The sequence below is a fragment of the Passer domesticus genome, chromosome 3 (genome assembly GCF_036417665.1).
Source record: "Passer domesticus isolate bPasDom1 chromosome 3, bPasDom1.hap1, whole genome shotgun sequence".
Taxonomy (NCBI): domain Eukaryota; kingdom Metazoa; phylum Chordata; class Aves; order Passeriformes; family Passeridae; genus Passer; species Passer domesticus.
The window spans coordinates 120,220,394-120,236,393 of record NC_087476.1 but is presented as its reverse complement, the minus strand read 5'-3'; positions in this window follow the sequence as shown (position 1 = coordinate 120,236,393).

Sequence of the window (16,000 nt, the reverse complement as noted above, 5' to 3'; positions counted from 1 at the left end):
TGCTATTGCATATATATACAGTACAGCACAGCTTAATACACAGGTCCTAGGAATGTATACACCTTTCTTGATGATTTTGATAATTTATTTGTGATAATTTCTGTTTTCAAAACATGCTGCCACATTCAAAGGATGGCTATTTTTAATTAGAATTTAATATGTCTTTGGGTTTTAGCCAAAGGTGGTGTTTGATCCCACACTCAGATCTATGGGTAGAAGCAGCAGCAGGCACTGTACATCATCTAATATTATCCATCACAGTCGTGTGGAGTAACCAATTTTACAACACCCAGGCACTACACCCAGGAGTATCTCAGACAGGATTGAGCCTTTAGACCTCTCTTGCACCTGCTGACAACACTGACATGGTTACATCATCTTGAAGTGAAACAGGTTGCAGTGCAAATCTTTTTTTGTTGTCACTTTCAAACAGAAGTCAAAGTTATTTACGTATTTTTGGGGTAGATTTGAAGTACAGTAAAAATAAAAATTGGGGTGTTTTTTGTGGTTTGCATATTTTAAGTTCACAAAAAACTATGCAATAAATAAATCATTGATACATTAAGAATGATTACCACGGTGTAAAGTGGAATGTTGAATTACCTTGGATATATTACCCACAATGCTTCTCAAGGCAGCAGCTAATTAGCAGGAGAAAGGTCACACACAAAAAAAATAATGTGATTAGAAGAGGTTGAAAGAAAAAAAAAATAGCCACATATTTGGACATAGCCCAAATTTCCTTTTTGCCACTGTAACTGAAAACCATTGCTTCAATATTTAATGAAATGCTTATGTTGCAGCACCTGGTCACATTGTCAGCAGCGCCTAAGCACTGCCTCCCCTGTGGGTCATTACTGCAGCCATCTGAACGGGGGCAAACTGTTCATCGACTACAATAATGCCACTCTTTAAGAATCTACAGCTACAAAACAGCAGGAGACAGAGTTACTTTGGCTCTGATCTTGGGAAAAATGGCTGGGGGCAAAATGCTGTTTCCTACCATCAGAGAGTGTACAGTTAGCAATAATTCTGTAAGTCAAAGCCCAGGCACCAGCCCCAGCTTGGCTGCCCTGCTCTGCTTTTCCTCCCTTTGCAGAAACCTCGCAGCTCCTGGTGAGAGATCCCTGTCAACAGGAAAACAGTAGTTCACAGTCCCCTGCTAATGATCCAATGCATCAATAGCTCAAACAATCACAACAAGCAGATGTCCTAAGTTAATATAGACTTTCCTGGGATTTTACTTGTGAAACATTGCTTTAAAAGGCATTAGTCTTTTGTCCTCGCTAGAGATCTGCTAAATCCTGGCACCAATTCCTTGGGTATGTGAACCCCAGCCTAATGGAATTTAATTACTTTAGTGGTATTAATCATCTGTACAGTAGAGCAAAGAGTATTTTATTACCACTTTTAAGGGTTATCGGCACATTTATTTCAAATGAACTGTCAAACTGCATTACGTGGAAGGCATGCCAGGTTTGAATCCTGCAGCACAGGTGAAAAGACATTTGCAGCTTCAAACTCTTGGACATGATGAGGATGCCTCTCACAAGAAACAGAAGCAGTTTATCTAAAATTAAAAACAAACCATCTTTGGTTTTAATGATCTCTTTTCTCATGTTGGTTTTTGTCAACTTCTAATCTCTGAGCTGGGAAGGGTGCTCTTTTCCGAGGAGAACAGAAACACCAGTTGGTACCAAATAACCTGTGACACTATTACAGGATTAGTTACACAAGAGCAATACCAGTCTTGTCCATTATCCAGCAACAAGCGCTGGCTCAGTAACACGAGGTTTTTCTAATTCACTTAAATACATCAAATCCTCTGCATTCATATACATGGAAAAGTGTGTCTGTACTCAGCATAGCTCCTACCCTTGCTCTGGAGAAAACTACACGTGCCTAAAAGGTGCTCACCAGGTCTCCAGCATCTTCCTTTTCTGTTTGCTGGGCATGCAGAAGCATATTTTACATGCTGCAAAATTGCAACTAAAACCTAGCAAAAATTAATACCCATTGAAAAATTCATTTTATTTTACTTTATTTACCCCTTTGGTGTGAAGTCTTTTTTTTTTTTTGGCCTGCCCCCAGACTCTTCATAGGTTTTAGACCTGTCCTACACCTGCTTTAAGCACATTGTTTTGCACTCATCGTCTCTCAGACATTCTGCACTGAGTAGCAAATGAGAGCAATTTGTGACACAAGATACTACGACATGTGGGAAAGACACATAATTAGTGTCAGAATGAATGCATTTGCTTTTTAAAGCCTATTTGTCCTAGGATTTCAAATGAATCAAGCTGCTATGTCTCTCTCAACAGCTCCATACTGCTGTATAATGAATTAAAAGCTAGTGTTGCTAAAATGTAAAAGCTTCAGGAATAAAAACTGCATGCATCTCAAAACCAGGGATGAGAGGATCTTAAAAGGCTCTAAACTCTAATGTAGCCTATTTTAAAGCCTTCCAAAAAACTAACCCATTTTGCTAAACAGAGAATTCTCAAGTGAAATCACCCCTTTCTGTGACAGATTACTATGAATTTACAAAGCTACTTTGAGTCTTGTATTTTTGAAAGGAAAAACCTTAGACTTCCACCATCTTTGCCCCATGCCTCAGTCAGGTTCTCCTCCCCAGCTCTCTGCATGCAGCAGTGCACACAGAGCACATCTCAGTGTCCTGTTCAGGCAGTTCTCTCAAATAAATCTTCCTTCTCTTTTGCCAGATACACATTCTCATCTGCCTCTGTTTCCTTCCCCTGCTATCCAGATATTCAGAACCATTACCTGCCAGGCACTACCAGTGACACTGCTGTGCCAGTGCCCCCACCCAGGGACAGCTGGAAAAAGGGCACCTCAGACTTCTTGTCCCTTCTCTATTCTGACTTCACTGATTGTGACGCTTTACAAGACCATGACCTCATACTTTGCCTTTCTGTATTTTAAATATCTCCAGCGGATTAAAAGGACAGAAATGTGATGCTCACCACTCCCACTCCAGTGACCCTAAAAATGAGTTGGGAAGTGGATTTGAGAGACCTAAGGCAGCATTTTTCTTCCAGGCACTTGTAATCTGGATTCATTAACTGAGGTTGGTTGTAGCTGAAAAACAACTCTCTAACAGGACACAAGGTTCTCCTAAAATTAGCATTCAGAGTAAGCCCAAATAGCCAGGCTTTGATCAGGGGAATAGCACTTCAGTAAGTAGGGGAAGAGGGAGTAAGTAGAGCATTTCTGCAGCTATCTTGGTGCTGCTGGTGCCAAACACATCCTGAGCTAACAACAGCGATGCCCAGCAGGTCACAGGCCCATCTGACAGCCCCGTGGCCAAGGTGTTGGTTTTAAAGCACTGCCACAGAAAGGCCTTGCAGATCCAGGTGGCACATCCCAGACTCACCAAACAGCCTCCTGCTCCCCCACTGCAGCCCAGAGTTCCCCAGCTGCAAAGGTGCCGTGTATTTGCCAGCCCCAGGCAGCTGCACATCCAGCCAGCCGACCTCATCAGCTAATAGGAGAGACCCATTTTTAAATGCCACTTTATGATTAGGTAACAGAACAAACACACACACATGTTTCTGTGAGATAAATGTCTTGGAAGCAGGCGGAGATACAAGGCACAGCCAGATGCCTCCAGTGACCCTGAAAGAATGTTATCTTAATGTAATGCACACCTTTGACTGCCTTGTTGTGTTTAATGCATAAAGTAGCCTCAGACACAGGTTCAGGAGGAGTTGTGAGATATCCCACACGGTGGGTACATCTCTGGACTAGCAAGTACTTCATTTCAATATTTACAAAGATATTGCTGGACTCTGCACCAGTTTTATCACTTTATCTGAAGCATCCTGTGTATCGCAGCTCAGGCCCTGCTGCTGTGCTCACACAAGCAAATCTCAGAGTCTCCTAAGGCATTTTGCTTATGGAAAGAGTGCAGAATCAGACTTAATTTAGGATAGAAAAAGGAATACATACTGCATCTTAAAGTGAAGATTCAATTTTTAAAATAAGGAAGTCATTTATCAGTAAAGCACCATGGAAATTATGCAGTCAGCCCTATCTTGTTCTGATTAAAGCCAAAAGGAGTTTAGTAAAAGGTGGCAGAATTGGGCCCAAGTCTGAGATTATTTGAAACCAATTTTCTCTTGTAGCAGTTACTGGAAAGAAGAAAGCCTGGTTTTTTCCAGGAAAAAAAAGCATGTTTCTTGCCTTGTTCTCAGCATTTTGTCTTCACTCCAGTAAGTCCGTGGCCATCACTTTTAGCATCCGTGGGGTTGCCCAAGCTAAATGCAGGGAATTATAACTGTGAAGTTCAAAGTCCAGCTCTATTAGCTTTCAAAGGAGCTGTTAAAAGCAGGCGTCTGATGCGCCAGGAGTGGCAAGCCTTGCATATAAACTGAATCTTACAGGAATGAGCACTCGTGGAAGTCAATGGGATTACTCACAGTGCAGGAAGTTAAACATGTGCATCCATTTCAGGGAGCCTCATGCAGGGTACAAACACCCTTAATGCTGTGCATTGCTGAACTTCCTGGTAGCATTTCCAAGCTGGCAGAGGTGGCCTGTCACTAAAACTCCAGAGTGGGGCCAAAGTCAGATTTTGTACTGCTTAGCCTAACCCATGGATGCTTTTAAAAGGGACCCAAAAGAGCTGATGCAAGCAATTAGCTGGGAGCTGGGGGTGCTTGTCTTTCCAAGCCAGTCTGTCCCTTCTGGTTCAGGTTTAGGAGAGCTTTGTCAGTGCACAATTAGTAGTTCTTACAGGCCTCTCTCCTCAGTAATAAGAGAAAGCAGTGTTTGATACAGAGGATCTGACTTGCAAAGCTTTACCTGAATGTTGTCATTATCATTTTAGTGCTCTTTGCCTGACACCAGAGGAGAGATGTCCATCGCTGGGTGACCTCCCCCAAAGCAATCTGGGTTCACCACAAATAATTGACCCCAAAGTTTAACTCCAGTGAATAATAACCATGTTTTTAGATAGGGCAGTGTTAAACTGACATAGCATCAAGCCTGCAGGCCCCTCCAGAGAAGAGGGGCTCCTGAAACAACACAGAAGATGCCCAGTGGGAACAGTTCTGCAGACATACCCATGCCTGGAATTCCCAGGGGGTTAGGGAACAGGTCCCTGAGAATGTGCCAGGGTACAAACAGCTTTGGGAAAACTACTACAGGCTGAAATCCCACCACATTCCCCAGGTGTCAGCACCCAAGTGACCTTTTCCACCTAATACAAGATCTGGCTGATTACTCAATTCAATTAGTTGTGCAAGAAAACCACAGGCTACAGAGTCAGGTGAGCTCTCAGCATGTCAGAGGCTCCTCTTAGACTGAACTGCAAGATGTCCACACAAATATTTGCCAGGCCAACAACAGGCTCCATCCCTGGAAGTGTTCAAGGCCAGGCTTGGAGCAACCTGGTCTAGTGGAATGTGTCCCTACCCATGACACAGGGTTGGAATGAGATGATCCTTCCAATAGGGCTGTCAGCCCCATTTAGATTTTGACAGAAATAAACTATTCTCAATCAAGAGATCTAATTATTAAAAAAACCCCCAAAAACTGAAATGTTTATCATTAAGTAAATCCAAAGTAATATTTATATATATTAGAGAGAAAATAATTTTTCAAGGAAACAAGCAGTTGGGAAAAAAATCTAGCGAGATTTTTCAATTTTTAATTACAGTAAAATAAGGAGCGATATATTATAAATGCTTTGATATTCTTCACAGAATTTGAAATCATTCTGAAGTTAAATCACATTATGTAGTGATAATCCCTCACTGTCTTCAAGATATTATATTGGAAAATTCCTTATCACCTGCTAACTGGAAAAGAGCATTCTCAGTCATACCACAGCCACTGTACTGACTGAAAACATTTAGACTAAATTTCAACAACCAGGTTCTGTTTAGGACTGTTCTAATTATTTTAAGCAGGTGGATTTGTTTTCTAATGGAAAAAGATATCAAGCACATGTGACTCTTCTAATTTGTAGGAAATAGTTTCAGACCCCAGGTTAGTTCTGCACCAGGACACAGCCACAGCCTTGATGGAAAATGGGTAAAACAAAAATCTAACCAGTGTGTTCATAAAACCAGCTGGCCTTTACAAGGAGAACTAGGAGATGATTCTTGAACTAGTCATTTCATCATGAAGAACAACAAGAGGTGACATGTCACATTTCCTGCATGCACAGCAAGACAGGACAAGAATTCTTGGATGTCCTGGGCACCCTCCCTGGTGAGGAGCCCAAGGCGATCCTGGTTCCTCAGAAAAACTAAAGACTCAGACAAGCAATCATGGAAACAAATCCAGACAAATTACTTTGTGAGTAAAGGCAGTATAGAAAAAAACAACTGACCAACCCTCCCCAAAAACAAAACCAGCACTGGAAATGTGATTTCCTGAGATTATCTGGATACATTGACTCAGTGTCTGTGCCTCCAAAGCACTGCGCAGTTTTGAGCACCCACACATCCAGTGATTTAGCTTTAACCAACCTTAACTAGACAATTCATCCCACATTTAGACGACTTCATGCCAAAGAAGAAGAAGGAAAGCAGGTCTTCACTCCTCATTGAAAATACAACTGCTGGCAGGAGCAGGTGGGACTCCACGTCACATTCCCTACACAGTCCCATCCAGGTCAGAACACAAACTGAAGCTTTCCAGCTTGGTTCACCACGACAAGGAATCTAGAAGTGTCTGTCCTTAGTGGCCTGAGAAGCCATGGCTCTCCAGTGTGGGCTCCTGATCCAGAGGAGACCCAGCCAGGCCCATTGCATCTCTGTCACACCTCACTCACTTCAAACCACAACTCCAAACCTCAGGAAGCTCACTCCATATGCCACCCTACAGAGAATTTTCCTTCACGCTTTTATGCAACCCCGTAGGCATCCAATGCACTTAGTCATACAATTAAGTGTGATTTTTTCCCTGAAACCAAGCTTGATTGGTGAAAATGCAAATAACTTTGAAAATTGCATTTCTGTGCAACAGATGTTATTCTTACTGTGTTCAAATACTTGGTTGAAATATAAAGCCTAATTTTCTCTGAAAAAAAAAGGAAACATAACAGCTTCTAACAACAGCAAACTGTGATAATGAAAGTTCCGTAGCATGCGTCACTGGGTTCCATTTTGGAACTGTGTAATGCACAGTGGTTTTGTCTCATGATTACCAAAGAATGAATGTCACCAATTGATTTTATTATTATATTAAGACCCCAGTCACATACAAATTCAAATCCATGACTGAAGACCTGCAGATGGGATATGACCACCTTTGTTCTTGCTCTCTTAATGATCTTTAAGAGAGTTGCATCTCTCCCTAGTAATGCAAGATATCTGCAAAGACCAACTTCTCTGTCAGATAACACTTCTTTTGAAACATTACAAAAAACTGTCTGCCTAGAATTATCTCATTCTTTGAAGGAGCATAAAGAGAATGGAAAATTACCACAAAAGAGAATCCTCTCTTTAAAATTAGAGAAAAATATGGAAAATCCAGAGAATCATAGGGAAAAAAATTCTCCTTTGTCACATCTCCTTTCCATGTTTGCATGTCACTGTTAGGCTGGGAAAAGGCTGGCCAAAGCTACTTGGTGCAGATGAACACTCAGGACTTCAGATGTGAAAGTTAATTTGAAAAGACAGAAGTTGACAGTCTATACAATCAGTTATTTAGAGATCTAATTGAAATTGCTGATACAAGCAGCCTGTCACACTGTATCAAGAAACTTCACTATTAACAAAAATCAATAACAAATCAATAAGATTAAAGTTTAATATGTACTGTAGTAACAGTAACAAAGCATCAGTAATTTACAAGCAAGACACTGCTTTTGCCAGGTTTCATCTCTGGATTTTGTACCACGTATGGAGTTCTTTAAATAACTGTGCTTGAAAGGAAAAAAAAAATCATGTCTGTGTGTATATATATAAAGAGATGAGAACTGTGCAGCTCTGTCTGCAGCTAATTAGCATCCTGGATGTCTCCACAGTACATGTGTTGACTATCTTTTCTCAGATACAAGCAATATCTGGGCTTCCGCGTTATTCAAATGAGGTAAATGCTGAACTTGTCTCTCACTTTTACGTTCTGCTAAAGAGGGATGTCTGCTCTGCAAAGGCAGCTCCAGACCTGCAGACTCTGCTCAGGTGTGTGACACAACCATAAAAGTCAACAACAGAAGTAAATAAAAAACATGGGCCACCATTGAAGATACTGAAGTGTTTATATGTGCAAATAAAATACTGATGTTATGTTACTTCTGTTATTTCTCATAGCCATGACATTGCTACTGTCACAAATGCTACACTTTATAGTTCCTGTTTCCCTTCATCCTCACATTGTTTTATATTCCACAAACTTTGCTGCTTTTGGAAGTCTGAAAAGTTCTGCAAGAGAAGTGAAATGCTACGCTGAAAAAAGTCAAGTGCAAACACATTGCTTTGCCTGGAAATTCAGATTTAAGGACTGCCATTTCCAGCCTAAACACCTTGAGGCATCAAAACCCCTGCACTGACACTCTCTCAAATTACCATTTTGAAAGCTAAGATGACTTTTGAAGTTTCCAAAGACCAGAAAATCACTGGTTACCCTGCATGGCTGGAAATTAGGATAATTAAGAGGTCAAAGTCCATTAAGCTTGCATTATCAAGGCTATAAACCCAAAAACTACTGGTTGCTCCATCTATGAAATCTTACTTTGCACCAAAGCACAAGGATGTGAAAACACAGTTGAGTAGGAGGCAAAAGGAATGAAGCTGGATGGTCACTCCCTGTGAATGCCATGGCTACAGTTTCCTGTGCTGTGTAAGCAATATTATAGGAATGAGATTGGTGTAATCCCAGTTTTTGGGATTTTTCCCCAAGTTAGCATCACTCCTCTTCAGTTCCTACATTCCCCAGCAGATACCAAGCCCATGCTTGAAGGAGGGAAAGCTAACTTTCATTCCTTTATTGATCTATCAGACAAGAACTTAATCAATCTTCTTTATAAGCTATTAAAGCAGAGCAAGAGAAATGAACTCACCTGATACATTCAGCATTGATTGCTTCTTTCTAAGAAGGGAATGTCAGCCTTATCTGCGACTACAGCTGCGATTCAATTTCTCAGAAACAAGTTTTTCCCCTCATTAGCTCCCCAGAAATAGTGCAATTAAAAATGTATTTTAGACAAAATAGAGAATATAATCAAAATTAAATGAACACCACTTTCATTTAAGTTTCATTAGTTAAGTGTGTTCCAGAGAACACTGAAACCATAAGATGGGGTCTGGTTAAGGAAAATCTTCTAATGAAACATAAGCTGTGACCACCACATTACTAATTTCAATAGAAATTCTGCATGCCAAGCCACTCTGGAATTCAACAAGAGGAATTTCCACAGTACCTATCAAAGAAATAAACCAAAACAAAAGAGGCAGCAAACATTCTTACTCCAAAATTGACTTTATTCAGGGGGCTTTCAATATTCAAATTATCATTTTAGATCATCTTCACAAGAACTAAAAAATTTTGATTTGCTGAAGTGTGACAAAATATTTTTTGTTAACAATATAACCTTACATTAGGTACACACATGTCCAGAGGAGCTCCTGGGAGCTGCAGCTCAAGACCTTCCTTTGAAATCATCCCCATGACTCAACAACTAAATCACTTCCCCTAATTTCCTTGCCTAATCCTCCCCTTAAAGGAGTTTAAGGGCTGTAGAATTGTAGATGGATCACTGGAGGTGTGGTTTACAATTCCAGAGCCAAATTCAGAAGGGGGAAAAGCTGCTGCAAACCACAGCTCAGTTACAAGTCTTATCACCTCTGTTATCACCTGGTTTGTGACACAGCACCACAAAAAGGAGGAAACCCAATGTGGGAGTGATTGGAGAACAAACAAAACATTTCTATTTCATAAAACAAACTGATGGGCTCTTTTGGCAAGAGGAGATTTTGATGTAATTGAATTTATTTGCAGGTGTTCACCCTAACATTGTGATAGTTGGCAGCTTTCACACCACATGAAATGGGAGCAGGAATGAAAATCAGGATTCCCACTGGATGGAGAGTGTGGGGCTTTTCCTTGATTTGCCAGGAGTTTATGCACACACTCCCCTAAACACAAAGAATTACCCCCATGACCACTGCCCATCTCCCAGGCCAGATCAAAATGCAGCCTTTCTTTTGCTGCACTGTAGAAAAGAGCCTTCCTTTACTACAAAAATCTTCACCATGCAAGACACTGGAGCTGGGAGAAGGCACAACTGCCATGTGTCAACAAATCTTCCTGGAATCTCAGATGGAACAGAATGGAAAGCATTTTGTCTTGCCAAACAGTAAAATAAAAATGTTGCTTCTGAGCTCTCTTATTTTTTTTCCTTTCACTGGAAGGGAAAAAACAGCCTTCGCTATTAAGCGTGTCTATTTTCATGGGAAATCCTTCCATTTGCAATATCTGCATATCATGTTTAAATATCTCCCTCAGGAAGATATACCACTTAATAATGCTTCTGTTTATTTATTGCAAAAATCAAGAATAGCTGGAAGTCCATTATGAGAATCTTTTAGCAAATTTAATTAATTTGTAATTAATTTTATTGGTATTTATGAGAGAAATCTTTAATCAGCATAATTTAGGCTGAAAATTACAATATTAACTAATATTAATTAAACAACAATGTAATAATTTCAATAGTTTTAATTATTTTTTAGATTAAATTACCTGCTAGTCAATTCTACATTGCTTTTGAAATTAATTAGCCAACTTAAGCATGCTCTGTATCCACTGTTCTACCAAGGGTAGAACATGATGTCTAAACAAGGCAAGAAATACTCCCTCCAAATGTCAGCTGGCTTGTCACTGTTAAAAAAACTATTACTAAATCCTAATTTTAAATAAGACATGTTCTATTTGAAGTTGGTGGCATGCTGCTTTTTAATCCTAATTTTAAACGAGCTGTGTTCTGTTTAAACTTAGGGGCCAGTTTTCAGGCAGTGCAGGGCCTTGGATTTTGGAACTGCCTTTCCTTTCAGTCCCTTTCCAGCTTGTGGCTGTGTCACCTCTTATTGACAGAGCAGAGTCAGTGTAACCTTGTTATTTTTCACATTTGAAGTGAAAGGGGACAAAAGAGAGGCATTTCAACTCCAAATTTAACAGGAGCTCCTAAATACTACAGCACATGCATCTGTCAGGTTATCACAGGACATGTCCCCATACACAAAAATGAGTTTTCCTGGAGCTAGAGCAGCCCTTCTTCCTCACACAAAGTCTGCTGAACAGGACAGACTCAGGAAAACAACTTTTCCATTTTTCAGCCAGCACCTAATGGGGAAAATGTTGTATATCATCTTTCCACCTTTGGACTCTCCTTGGAATTTTCCACAGACTGAAAAAGCCTAAAAGCACAGTGTTTCTTCTGGTTCATCATACTTGGAGTTTTACTGGGATAACACTGTGCCTCTCACCATGTGAGAAAAGAACAAACCTTGCTGTGTTCAGTGCTCCCCTTCCCAAGCAAGGCTGTGATTTTATCCATGAGGAAGAGCACAGCATTTGCAGGGTATGGATCCATCTGCACGCTGGCACAGAGTTGGGTTTGAACCTTGGCCTCCTACGACATCAATATCGCTTTCATTGATCTCTGGGTCACCCAGATGAGGACCAGAGTGAGTAAATATTTCACTCTTACAACAACTTCCATTCATCTGCTTATACTTCAGGCGTGGAAATCTGCTGACAGAGAATTCTCGAAGTGTTAGCCACAATTCTCAAAAGCAACCAGCCTTTTGGGGAAGCTGAGTTTTGTGTGCTGAATTTGGAGCTCCTTGAAGGGATGAGAATTTCAAAGGGCAGCTCTGTACATTCTGAAACTCAGGCTGGGTTTTTCTTTTATCAGGCCAGATATTAAACAGGTTTGGTCATGGCAAAGCTGTCGTAGATATAGAAAGCAGAATATAGAAACAAACAGTGCCCAAAAGGTGAACCATAAAGCAGTACATTATCTGGCAGGGCAACTGTTCCTCTTATTTCCTTCAGAATTCCTCAACAAAACACCTAACGGCTTTAAAGGAATTACACAAAATTAGTACAATGAATAAAGAACAGGTTTTCAAATGTATTTGAGCAATTCTAATTTCTCAGTTGCTTTGAAAATTCTTCCTGTGTGTTTATTCAGACGTTGAAATTCCTAAGACTCTTAGGAAATCTTTTTTGAGTGTTGCAGGATCTGCATTACTCCTCTGAATGTCACAAAGAGACCTACAAAAACAGAGGATGTTTTCCAGGAAAAAAATTAAGCCCAAAAGCTACCTTTAAACAGAAACTGCCCCTGGTGCAGAGGGTCAGGTTGGCACCCACAGAGTTAAACTGACTAAGTCTACAACAAAGGAAAAAATATTAGCATTGCTATCTGTGTAAACGACATTAGTAGCAAGACTGAATTATCTTCTGAATTATTTTATTCCAATTATATTTTGATATAATTCAAGGTCTAGTGATTTTTTTAATGTTTGCAGTCCCCCAGTTTAATACCAGAAAAGCAATCACTCATTTGCTTCTCAGACACCAAGTGGCTGGAATAGTTTTTCCATCCATTTGAAAAATATATAATCTGTATTTGCCTTTAAGTATACATTAGATGACTACTGTAAGTGATTTGTAATTGTTTTTAAATAGTTGAACTTATTTTAATATGTATTTGCAGTTATATAGTTATTTAAATGGTCATGTTATCAGCAGTTTTTTTGGATTAACAAATTGTTCATTCATCTTTCAGTTTTCTAAAAAGGGTGAATAGGAAAAAGATTAAAATGTGCTTTATTAGACTACATTTTATTATGTTGCTTATTAAAAATCTTCTCTGTTAATATAAAAAGTGGAGAAGATACCTAGAAAAATATTCAAAATTATCCATTTGGAAGTCCAACACTCCTTGTGTGTGGAAAGTCAATCCAGGGAGCAGCTCAAGACCTAGTTTTTTTAGTAGTTCAGTTTTCTGAGTGTTCCAAAGTTCCTCTTGATACAAAGGCACATTTCTTCTCCTAAAGGTATGATTTTAAACCAGCTTCATTCGGCACTAAACAGTGTCTCTTTTCCAAGGGTTTGTGCTGCACATCCTGCCCTAAGTGCAGATCTAAGCAATGGAAGGATTTCAGTGTCACCCAGAGAGCCCTGAACAGAAGCTCAGCCTAGAAGAGCCCCATGCCAGGGCTCAGCCACCCAACTCAGCATGGTCCTGCTCCTGAGTTTCAGTAAAAGTGAGACTGGTGGTAAGGGAAATCCTAAACACAAACAGGACAATCTAACAAACATTTCCCATTCCTCAGGTCTGCATGACTATCTTCCAACAGCAACCTTTTCATTGTCAAAACAATCTTTGATCCAAGCTAAAATTAAAAACCAACCCACAAACTTACTATGCAATATAAATTCTGAATTATTCCATTATGGAATTGTTTAAATGTGTCCAAGCAGCAAGTGGTCCAGGATAAGAGACAGCCTGGCTGCTGCAGTAGGTCCAGGCACCTGATCCCTACTGCTTCATGCAGTGGGTATTGGAAGAGACTCTGGAAAAGCAGCCTGATGCAGACAGAGTGGGATTTTGGGAAGGCCATGACACACATTTTCTTTCTTACTGCTGCGAAGAAGCCCAAACTCATTGACTTGCAGGAGCCTTCCACTCTTATTTATTATCCTCAGCATTTGGAAATGGAAGTGGTTTTGTGGGATCAAACATAGGTCATTACTGCCTAACACCCATTTGTTAGTCTATACAAACTGAATTTGGTACTTCCAGGTCTGACTCCTAATGGATGTTTGCCATTATTATTTATCAGAGCAGCACACCTGACAACACTTTTAATGCCTTTCTCAGGAGAGAAGTGAGGGCTGAATGGACCAAAGGAGGAAACCCTTTCAATCTGAGTGCTGGTTTCTCCAGCAAGGGCTGGAGGCCTCTCAGCCAGGCAATGGGGGAAACGGGCCTCTGGTCTGCCAGCTTTGTAAGAAAAATTGTTTAAACTTATCTTAACATATGAGGAGAAAGTGGGTAAGGCTGCACTGGGGGTCAGTCTGTACATTTACACAACACAACCCCCCCTCCACGTTCATTTTCACAGTTGCCTTGACACCTGTCTATAGCTCTGCAATTACTCATTTTGCCTTGTGCTTTTCTTTATCTCCAGGAACTCTTTCCATCTGTTTCCTACCACACTGATCTTTTCACTTGCATATCTTTGATCCCCGTGCTGATTTCAGACATGACCTCCTGCAGAATTCCAGGGTGTATGTGGAGAGAAAGGCACCCCAAAGGGCACTTACATAAGCACCTCCAAAGTGATAACCATCAGTTGCACTAGCAATTTGAGGTACCAATTATCCATCTTCTTGGTTCCTTTTTCCTCATGTACTTCCGTAAAGGAGTTGGAAGAGAAGCTGGTTCCAGCAGACCCATGGTTTATTAAATTGGACAGGTCAAGGTATGGCCCCCAAGCCAGTAAAACACAGCCAAAGAGAAGAGCTGTACAACAAGCTGCAGTGTTCATTACTCTCACTACTTCAACTATTAACTAATTTTGATTAAAATCTATGGCTAATTGTGCTTTAAAACATAGCAAACATGCATTTATCTAAATCTTAAAAGATCAGATGACACTGGATATGATCATCTGAAGCATACCTTTCTTTTCAGCTCTTTTTGAAGCTCACATAATTTTGTAAAGAAGCAGTTGGGACCAGAGGGCCCTCTCAGGAATGTGTGCATAGGCTCCTGCCCATAACATCCCCTGGAGCCTCTTCCCTTCCAGGCTAGAGAGCAGGCAGGCATCTCCTTGGAAGAGCTGACCAAACAGGTGCCCTTCCCTGCTTCTCAGCACACAGTGGATATGGAGCAAACTGCTGGCTGAACACATGGGAATAACCCTGACCCAAACCAAGGTTTTCTGCCTGGAAGCAGGACTGTGTGAACAGCCATATTTTTATTATTTTTTGTTCTGTGCCTATTTTGGGGGAAATGGTATTTTTCTGAAGCTACCCAGTGCTAAGAGCCACTAGGAAAACAAAAAAAATATAGAAAATAGCAACACCAAACATTAAAATAGGTGAAGAATTCTCAAAATTAGGATTAAAGTCTGAAAAAAGTTACAGTAAATTTTCTTTTGAAATGTGTAATGTAGCAATTTAATTGAAGCATTTCTATTCAAAAATCCCACCTTAATCTGTTGGGATTTTAAATTTTGGGCAGCCTAAATTCTTCTCTGAGATGGAACTCTCTTGCAGCTTGAGTAGGACATCCCCACTTCTGTAGGATTAACAGCACACTAATAAGGCAAAACTGCTCCTTTTATTGTGATGACTAAAATTCCTCTGTAGCCAACAGCCCAACAATACTGGCATGTGGCTTAGACATTTGTTGATTGAATACTGTATGTTGTCCTGGAGGCTTGTATACAAACAGGAAAAATTTTAGAAATATGTTGTTATCACAGCAAGTGAAAGGCTTGGTTAAGAAATGAAGTATTTAGTAAAAAAAAGGTTATTATGGGTCTGCCATCTATCAGGTTAAAAGTCTAGGCAAGGCATGCATTCTGTTTACACACAAATACATTATTGATTTCTAGCAGTTCATTCATTTGCATAAAAAATCTGTATCTAAATAGGATCTTCAGTTTTAAGCCATATGTACTAAGAGCTTGACAGACTAAATAGTATTTAAAAGCGTATTCCTTACATACGGCAAAATGGAAAATATTGAAGTTCTGCACTGCAGAAAACAGAAGATTTTTAACAATGCATAGGAAAACGCATCTGTTAAATTTTACCTGTTCTCGAGGCACCAGAGCTGCACACTTGAAATGCATCTCCTTTCAACAGCTTTGTAGATTTTGTATCATAATATCACATCAGACATTTGTTTGAAGGCAAACAGCAACTCTGTTTTAGAAGCAAAGCCATTTAAATCCCATCCAGTCCCAGATTTTTGCATCCAATTCCTACTGCGATGCCTGCA